At 43.1% G+C, this 9,021-nt stretch overlaps 1 pseudogene; it reads left to right on the top strand.

Moving 5' to 3' along the window:
• Positions 1-4,287: 4,287 nt before the first annotated feature.
• On the top strand, positions 4,288-5,159 carry LOC115071998 (annotated as a pseudogene).
• The last annotated feature ends 3,862 nt before the right edge of the window (positions 5,160-9,021 follow it).

Below are 9,021 nucleotides of genomic sequence, written 5' to 3'. Positions count from 1 at the left end.
CAGAAAAAGCCTCACCAACAGAATGAATGAAATGGAATAGAGAATATCAAGTTTGGATGATAAAGTTGATGAATTGGACTGCTCAAGCAAAGATTATGAAAAAATTAAAAAAACCCAGGAATGAAATATGCAGGAAATGTGAGGCACCATGAAATGACCGAATCTACACATCATAGGCTTCAAGGAAGAAGTTCAGTTTAACGGTATTGACAAGATCGTGTGTGGTACTGTAAACATAACCAAATACATATGGCTGAAAAGGTCATAGATCTTAGAGAAAACTCCAAGACTGTCACATCCCTAGACTAATGCAATTTCTTACTATGTACAAAATATATATCCTTATATTTATAGACAAATATCCCAGTCACTGCTCATCAAAGAAACTTATTTTCCACCAGATGGAGACTATTACCAAGTACCACAACTGGTCATACACAGACATTGTCTATGAAGTACCCAGGCCTACGTGACATATCTACACTGCAACCCCACACCTAATGCTCACGGAACGTAGAACAGGGGTACCCAAGAGGCCACTAATGAATCACTCAGCTCTCTTTAATGAAGTCCCCTCATGCAACAGAGGACCAGGAACACAAAAGGTCACAAATCGCCAAAGCATAGAGATTAAGAGTCTGCAGAATGCTGGCTCTTGGACAGGACTCCTGTGTTAAACCTCATCCACTCAGGGCTCAGGGAGCACTAAGGAAGAGGGGGTAGAAAGATTGTAAGAGCCAAGGAGGAGGTACGAGACCATATGGAAATACAGCCCTACAAGCTCCTGGGACCCTGCTCATGTGAATCTACAGCAATGATGTCAGTGTACTCAAGTCCCATGCAAACTCAAGACACAGCATGGAAATGGGGAAATAGACAGAAGACCCAAATCAGCAGAAGAAATATTGGCAACTGATTACTGCTAGGTGAGGAAAGCTGATCTTCCTAAAGCGAAGGACTCTAGATAAGCTGACTTAAGTAGATGAACTTGCAAGGAGGAACACTGGGACACTAAGTTGACACAATAGGCCTTAACACAAATGACACAGTATGAAGTCTAGTGGGGAGCTATATGAGGGTGTCAGTAGGGATGGGGGTATAAAGATGATTAAGATTGATTGAGATGTTCTGTATGAAATACACAAAAATAAAAATTCAATAAAAACAAATTTTAAAAAGTTTTAACCAAAATATAGATCAGAAATACAAATAGAAATATTCATTTACAAGTGCACATCTCACACCAATAAATGATACCTAGCCTGTTGTGTGGACAGCACTGATTAGGAATTAGTCCCGGACTGCCTTGTTGGATTTCTATTTCTACTTCTGTTTCTGTGAGTTGTATAAAGATACCAGAAACCATGGGGCTACAGAGATGGCTCAGCGGTCAAGAGCTCTGATTGCTCTTGCAGAGGACCTGGATTTGATTCCCAGCACCCACATGGTGGTTATGAACCGCCCTTAACTCCAGTTCCAGGGGAATCTGAAGCCCTCTCTGACCTCCACGGCATTGCATGATACAGGTGCACTTACATACAGGCAGGCAATACAGTCATAACCATAAAATAAAAATAATGAAGTAAAAGAGTTAACATTTCTTAAGCAGGTAGATTCTTATTTAAAGACAGTTAATCAATAGATGGCTCAGCAGGTAAAGATGCTTACTGCCTGATGCTTACAGTCTGATGACCTGAGTTCTGAGTTTGATCTGAAGATTCACTATGGTGGAAGGAGAAAACAAATTCTTACAAGTCGTCCTCTGGCCTCCACGTGTGTACTGTGGCATAAGTATATATGAACATAGACACACACATAAATAAATAAGTAAATAAATGTAATGAAATAAAAATGTGAATTAAGGGGCTGGAGAGATGACTCAGTGTTTAAGAACACTGGTTGCTCTTGCAGAGGACCCAGCTTCAGTTCCCAGCACCCACGTGGTGGCTAACAACCGTCTGTAACTCTAGTTCCAGGGGCTCTGACGCCCTCTTCTGACATCCAAGAGCATTGTATGACATGGTGCACTTACATACATGCAGGCCTAACACTCATACATATAAGAAAAAGGAGCTAATCTCTTTTTTTAAAAAAATGTGAATTAAGGATACCCCTGAATCCTAAGATTTTGCTATCTAGTCTAAACCCTGTATTTAACAGGCAAATTCACAAAGGTTACGTACAAAGCCAATTAGCAGCTTTGGTAAGATTTGAACTTAGGTCTCCCGCCTCCCAGGGTCTGGTGTTCCCGAACATTGCAGGTGCTGCTAAGAGGCACCCAAACCTGTCCTTCCTGGAGCACTGTGCAAGAAGCCTCCGTCGTCTGAGTGGGTGGATGCAGGCCTATCAGGCTCCACCCGAACCTTCTACAGCTCTCACCCTGGGGCCACTTCACAGACTGCCTTCCCAGCCCTGTGTTTATAAAGCCGCGTCAGCCTGGGGTCTGTGAAATTGAAGCCAATCTGGTCTACATAGTGAGTTCCACACAAACTGGAGCTACAGAGAGACCCTGTCTTAAAAACAAAAAAACCACAAAAGATGCGTTTTATACATACATGAAATTTTCAACAGAAAATTTCAAAAAAATAGCTGAAACTCAGAAAGAATAAGAAAATTTATTTGTAAGTGCAATGCTGCTGGCCAAGAACAACCCCGTGTGCATTTGTGTGTGTGTTTGTGTGTGTGTGTGTGTGTGTGTGTGTTTGTGTGTGTGTTTGTGTTTGTGTGTGTTTGTGTGTGTGCGCGCACGTGTGTGTGTGTGTGTGTGTACATCCATGTTTTGACACATGAATGTGCAGGTGGAGGTCCAAGGCTGTCTGGAATCTATCTATGGCTCTTCCACCTTACTCACTGAAGCAGGGTCTCTCAGTCAAGCCCAGAGCTCACAGCCATTGCTAGTCTCACTTGCCAGCTTGCTCTGAGGATTCCCTGTATCTGTCTATTGGGGAATGCTACCTGGCATTTATGTGGATTTCAGAGATTCAAACTCTGATCCTCGTCCTTGCTGGCAAGTGCTTTAGCCACTGAGAAGTCTCCCCATCTCCCCAGTTCCGCTATAAGATGCTTTAAAAAACCTTCATTCTTGGCAGCAAAGCCTGTGTACTTAGAGTGCTGGTGAACCTCTCTTGGACTCTGGCCTCATCCTCAAGATGCCTTTGGGCTAAAAATAAGCCAGATCATGTATACCAGAGCTTTTTCAAAATCCATAGACATGTGGAGCTGGCAGGGACCAGAGATGTGGTCTTATTTTAGGGGGAAGAATCTAGAAGAGAGATCAGAAGCCCTGGGAAGAGGCAGCAGTGTCCTCAGCTTGAAACTGTATTTACTTTTCCCTCAGAAAAAGCATATTTACCACATGTAAGTAAGTTATAAAGAAAAATCAGTTTGGGCTCACATTTCTGGTCTGAAAGCGAGGTGCTACGTCTGGTGACAGCCTTGCTGGCAGAATCCTAAGGTAGCACAGGACATCAGTGCTGAAAGCCAGGGAAAATGTGTGTGTGTGTGTGTGTGTGTGTGTTGTCTGAGATGGAGTCTCATTATGTATCCTAGGTTGACCCTGAACTCAAGATCCTCCTACCTCAGCCACTCAAGTGTGGGATTAAGGCTTACTACACCTTTAGAACCCAAAAACTCCAGCTATAGTCTCTTTCTCTCAGCTCGCAAGCGCCAAGCCCCGCCTCCCCACTTTCATGGGAACAGGCTTTCCTAGATAACAAGACCCTGAAGTGGTAATGGTTGCAGACAGAACAAATAATGACAACTGCAGCACATACGGACAAGGCCCATCATTCTCCCAGAAATGGAAAGTCCTTGAAGCCTTTTAAACACAAGGAGAAAGACAAGAAATTGTAAAGTCACTAAGTCTAGCTAAATGAAGTCAGCTTAGTTTGGGCCCATTGCTTCTGTACATAAAATTTCTCCTTTTCCTCTGTTTTTGACATTTTCTCGGGAGGTTTGTGTGATTTGGTTTTAATATATTTTCGGTTGACTTTTCTAGATACATTATGTTTGGGATCCATTGAGTGTCTTGGATCTGTGGGCTTAGAGTTTTCATAGATTTTCAATTGGTGAAATCCACAATACCCCACTCCACTAGAAATAATAACAACAATAACAATAATAATAATAAGAGGAGGCTGCTCCACACAGCACAAGCACCAGAGTACAGTGGGCCTGTACCTCCCCCAACACCCTACTGCCCCTGCGTGCCCTCTCCTGTGCCATGACTCACAGGCAGGAGCTGCAGCATCCACCACTCACTGTTGGCACTGTTGCCCTGCCTTTACCATGGCCTCCTATGACTACCTCGTGATCACAGGTGGCTTGGGTAACTTGGCCAGCAAGAAACAGGTGGCAGAGCTTGGTGCCAGGGTCTTGCTGGAGAACCACAAGCTGAACAGTGCTTGTGTGAATGTCAGATGTGTACCCACAGCTGTTCACTCTGAATCCATGTAAGTCGAGTTGATGACTTTATTCAATTGACATAAAGGAGAAGCAGGGTGATTCTGAGCCATGGGACCCCATCTATCAAAATAGTCCAACCAAATCCCACATAGAAGTCATCCATGGTTATGCAGGATTCATGGATGGTTCGAAGTCCACCGTTGAGGTCAGTGGGGTTAAAGTACCCCTTACTCACATCCTGATTGCCACAGATGGTGTGCCCTCAAGAGTCAGATCCATGACTCTGTCTGGGAATAACCAGTGATGGTATTTGGATTTTGTGGGGGTTTTGATTGTTTTTGTTTTGTTTTCTAGCTGGAAGGCACACCTAGCTGCAGTGTTGCTGTAGCTGCAGTTCCATAGCTTTGGAGATAGCTGTGCTCCTCTCCACTCTGAGTTCTAGGACATCTCTTTGTTATAGGACTTCATAAGGTATTTAGGAATGTTGACTCGTTGATCAGGACCAACTGCATTGAAGAACTGGCAAATGCTGGTGTAGAGGTCTGAAGTACTTGCAGGCTAAGGAAGTTCAAAAGACTTCATCTAGCTTGGAAGTCTGCATAGTTACTATAATTCCTGGTGGGAAACATCATGACCATGGTTCCAAATATTGACTCTTTGCTACTGGGTATAACCCAAATTCCAGGGACCAAAATTTAAACACACTTGATATTCAAACTGATGAGGAAGGTCATATCATAGAAGATGAATTGTAGGATGTAACACCAAAGGCATCAATGCTATTGATAATGTCTGTAGAAAAAAAGGCATTTCTTATTCCACTTGTAATAGTTGTTGGCTGAAAGACTATGTGTGTGTGTGCGAGAGAGAGAGAGAGAGAGAGAGAGAGAAAAAGAGAGAGAGAGAGACTCTAGTAAGGTAGCTTATTCAATGTGAAGGCAAATATGAATATGAAAATATTATTGTTATAGTTTTTCCTTAGGGGCAGCTTTATTTGTTCAAGCCAGGCATGGTGACATGATGGCACATGACTTTAATCCCAGCACTTGGGAGGCAGAAGCAGGCAGATCTCTGTGAGTTCAAGGCCAGCCTGTCTAACATAGCAAGTTCTAGGCCAGACAGAGCTACAGGAGACCCTGTCTCAAAAAGACCAAAAAAAATTATTTGTTCAAACCATCCACATAAGAGTTCTTGCTGAGTTCCCAGCACCTACATCTGACAGCTAACAACTGCCTGTAACCAACTCCAGCTCTAGGGAAACAATCTATTCTGGCCTCTGTGGGCACCCATATAGTGTGTATGAGTGTATTGCCTGCATGTAGAGGTGCACCTGTGTCATGCAATACCTGCAGAGGCCAGAAGAGGGAATTGGATCCCTGGGAACTGGAGTTACAGACAGTTGTTAGCTGCTGTGTGGGTGCTGGGAATCGAACCTGGATCCTCTGCAAGAGCAGCCAGTGCTCTTAACCACTGAGCCATCTCTCCAGTCCCTGAACTTCTGCTCTTCCCATCTCTACCTCAAAAGTGCTGGGATTACAGACATGTACCACCAGTCTGTGTATGTGTGTGTGTTGGGAATCAAACCCAGGGCCTTGTGCATGTTAAGCAAGCTCTCTACCATTGGGCTACACTCCCAGCCTCAACTTACCTCTTAAATGTCTTGAATGCCTCTCTTTAATATATATATATATGGATTTGCTCTAAACTTTTTCTTATTATTGATCTCATCTAGATTCTATTAATTTCATTCCTTTGGTGTTATTTGACATATTTCTTGGCCACCTATGTTCTTCACAACAGATCACTAAGTGTGGAGACTTGACTAGGTTCTAGTTCCAAGGTCTAGAAAGGGTGTGTCATAAATGTCTGCATTCTTCTGCAGAGAAGTTAAGGTGCTTGGATTTCTCTTGTCAGTGATGGGGTTCATCATGAAAGGACACTGTCTTCATCTACAAACTTGTAATTAAATCATTAACTGTCTACATGTTTATATTTATATTATTTTTAATTACGTGTATATGTCTATATGTGGGTATGTGCACGGGAGTGCAGGTGCCCCTGGAGGCTAGAGGCATCAGGTCCCCTTGGAGCTGGGGCTACAGTCAATTGTGAGCCACCTGACATGGATACTGGGAAACAGACCCAGGGCCTCTTCGATAGCAGCATGCACCCTTAACTGCTGAGCCAACTCTCTAGCTCCCAACAGTAAACATTTTAAAACTTAATCTAATTTTTTAAGATTGTACATGAGTGTTTTCCCTGCATATATGTATGTGTATCATGTGTGACTGGTGCCCATGGAGGCCAGAAGAGGAGCATCAGATTCCTTAGAGCTATAGTTATAGATAATTGTGAACCCCCATGTGGGTGCTAAGAATCAAACCCAGGTCCTTCTCAAGGATAGCAAGTGTTCTTAGCTACTGAGCCATCTCTCCCACCCCAATTGTCAACGTTCTAAATTCTTTTTTTTTCTTCATTTCTTAGCTGGAACACTTGAATAAAGAGAAACTTACCATAATCTACTGATTAGTTATTCTGAACATAGTTTGATTAAGAATGGCGAGGTTGTTGCTTGAATTTTCTCCTGTTTTTTCTTCCAAATAATCAGTTTATTTTCTAACATTCCATCTCTCTCTCCACATAAATGCATGTATATGTATTTAGATGCACATATCATTTAAATAAATTTATCTGTGAGATAACTACTTCTGAGCAGTAGGTACAGTATGACCACAGTGGTCCAACAGGATGTCATAACTCCTGCCAGGAGTGATTTTATGCAGTTAGTTGGGGGAATTCCATGTGGAGCATCAGCTGAACACTCATGAAAGCTCACAGAGTCATCTAAACTGAGGATGATACAGCGTGTATTGACCATGATGCAACAATAAAAAGAACTGAATATGTACTACTGTGTGAATTACAACAAATCAGGATATTTTTTTAAATATGAAAAGCACTTCTATTAGAGTCTTCTGTCAAGCAGTTTGTTACACAAACACTCCTATATGCTTACTCAGAATGACAGTGTAGAAAAGCCTTCTTAAGTAACTGTAGGTAAAACATATTCCTTGTTTCAGTATTTGCACCCTGAAGTACATACACTTCAGTGTACAGGAGTTCAGCCAAGAACACAAAACCACGATGTGGCAGAATCAAGGCTGAGGATCAAAACTGGGATGGTTCACATTTGGCTGACAAATGTATTCCAAGGAAAAACAGAAGGGGAGAGAGAACGGGCCAACCTCACTCAGTCACGATGCAGCAGTCTAATTCCAAAAAATTTGAATGCAAAGTGTATGATCCTCAAGTTGAATTCTTTTCACTCCAAGGAACTTCTGCAGCAGAAAGAGCCCTTAACATGAAGGAGTAGGGAGGAGGGTGTGAGCTAAACCTCAGGCGGCCACTGAAAAAGACGTTCCTAGACTGCCTTACCCACTGAGAGCTGAAGGGCTGCAAGAGCTAGCCGCACAAAAGAAAAGGGTCCTTTCTGAATGACACCCAGGACCACCTTAATGGTACGGAACGAGCTCCTGAACTCCAAGTAGAGCTCCTGAACTGCACACGTGGAGCTGCTGCAGTGTTGCACACATGAAAGTCCTAGTCAGGTATCTTAGTTTTTCTTTTCCTGTTGCTGTGCTAAAATGTTCCAACAAAAGCAACTTGAGGCAGAAAAGATTTATTCTGGCTCCCAGCACTTGGGAGGCAGAGGAAAGAAGATCAGGAGTCCAGTACCAGCCTCACCTACGTAGTGAATTCCAGACCAGGCCGGCCATGAGACCCTGTCTCAAAAAAAAATTACACATTACGTCTAAGGATATATAGCTTTAAGTTAGGGCAACAATCTTTCTCCTTAAAGACAAAGAAATGAATAGGAAGCTGGAGAGACAGCTCAGGGAATAAAATGCTTGCTATGCGAGCATGATGACCTAAGTTTAGATCCCCACACCCACATAAAACCCAGCTGTAGTGGGGCACATTTATAATCCCAGTGCTATGCAGGGGCAGAATCAGTAAACTCCAGGTTCAGTGAGAGACCTGTCTCAAAAAATAAGATGCAGAGCCATAGAAGAGGACACACAATGCTGACCTCTGGCTACTATATGGACACATACATGCACACACACATGAACACATACAGCTCTCACACAGTAAACAAAAACAAAACAAATGGTCACCTCCTATTAGAGCAAAGGAGAGATGTAAAATGGCACCCCTGGCTTCCCACGAGGCTGGAAAAGAGGAATCCTTCAGGAAAGAGTTCCTTCTTGTATCCTGAAGCACAGCGTCACACAGCCTCTGTTCTGGGGTTCATTGCAGGCTTTCAGAGGGAACCATTCTAGACCACTTTTAGAAATTCTCACTCAACAAATGTCCACTGAAAACCTTCTCTTTTCTGGGCATGGTTTTAGGAGTTTGGAAAGCACCTGTGGAAAATATAATGGTATTCACCCTGGTGGAGAGGGCATCCCATACAGTTGTAGATGTGATAAGCAACACCAAGAAATGGTGAGTTACACAGTGGGGTGAGAGGTGACGGGGTGATGGAGGAAACGATGAGAGATGTGGGCAGCAGAGCAGGAGTGTGTTGAGGAATCAATTAGGGTGACCAGTGAT

The sequence above is a fragment of the Nannospalax galili genome, unplaced genomic scaffold, assembly GCF_000622305.1.
Source record: "Nannospalax galili isolate Female #2095 unplaced genomic scaffold, S.galili_v1.0 scaffold2940, whole genome shotgun sequence".
Taxonomy (NCBI): Eukaryota; Metazoa; Chordata; class Mammalia; order Rodentia; family Spalacidae; genus Nannospalax; species Nannospalax galili.
Note: the sequence above shows the minus strand (reverse complement) of the source record. Positions and strands in the feature narration are given on the sequence as shown.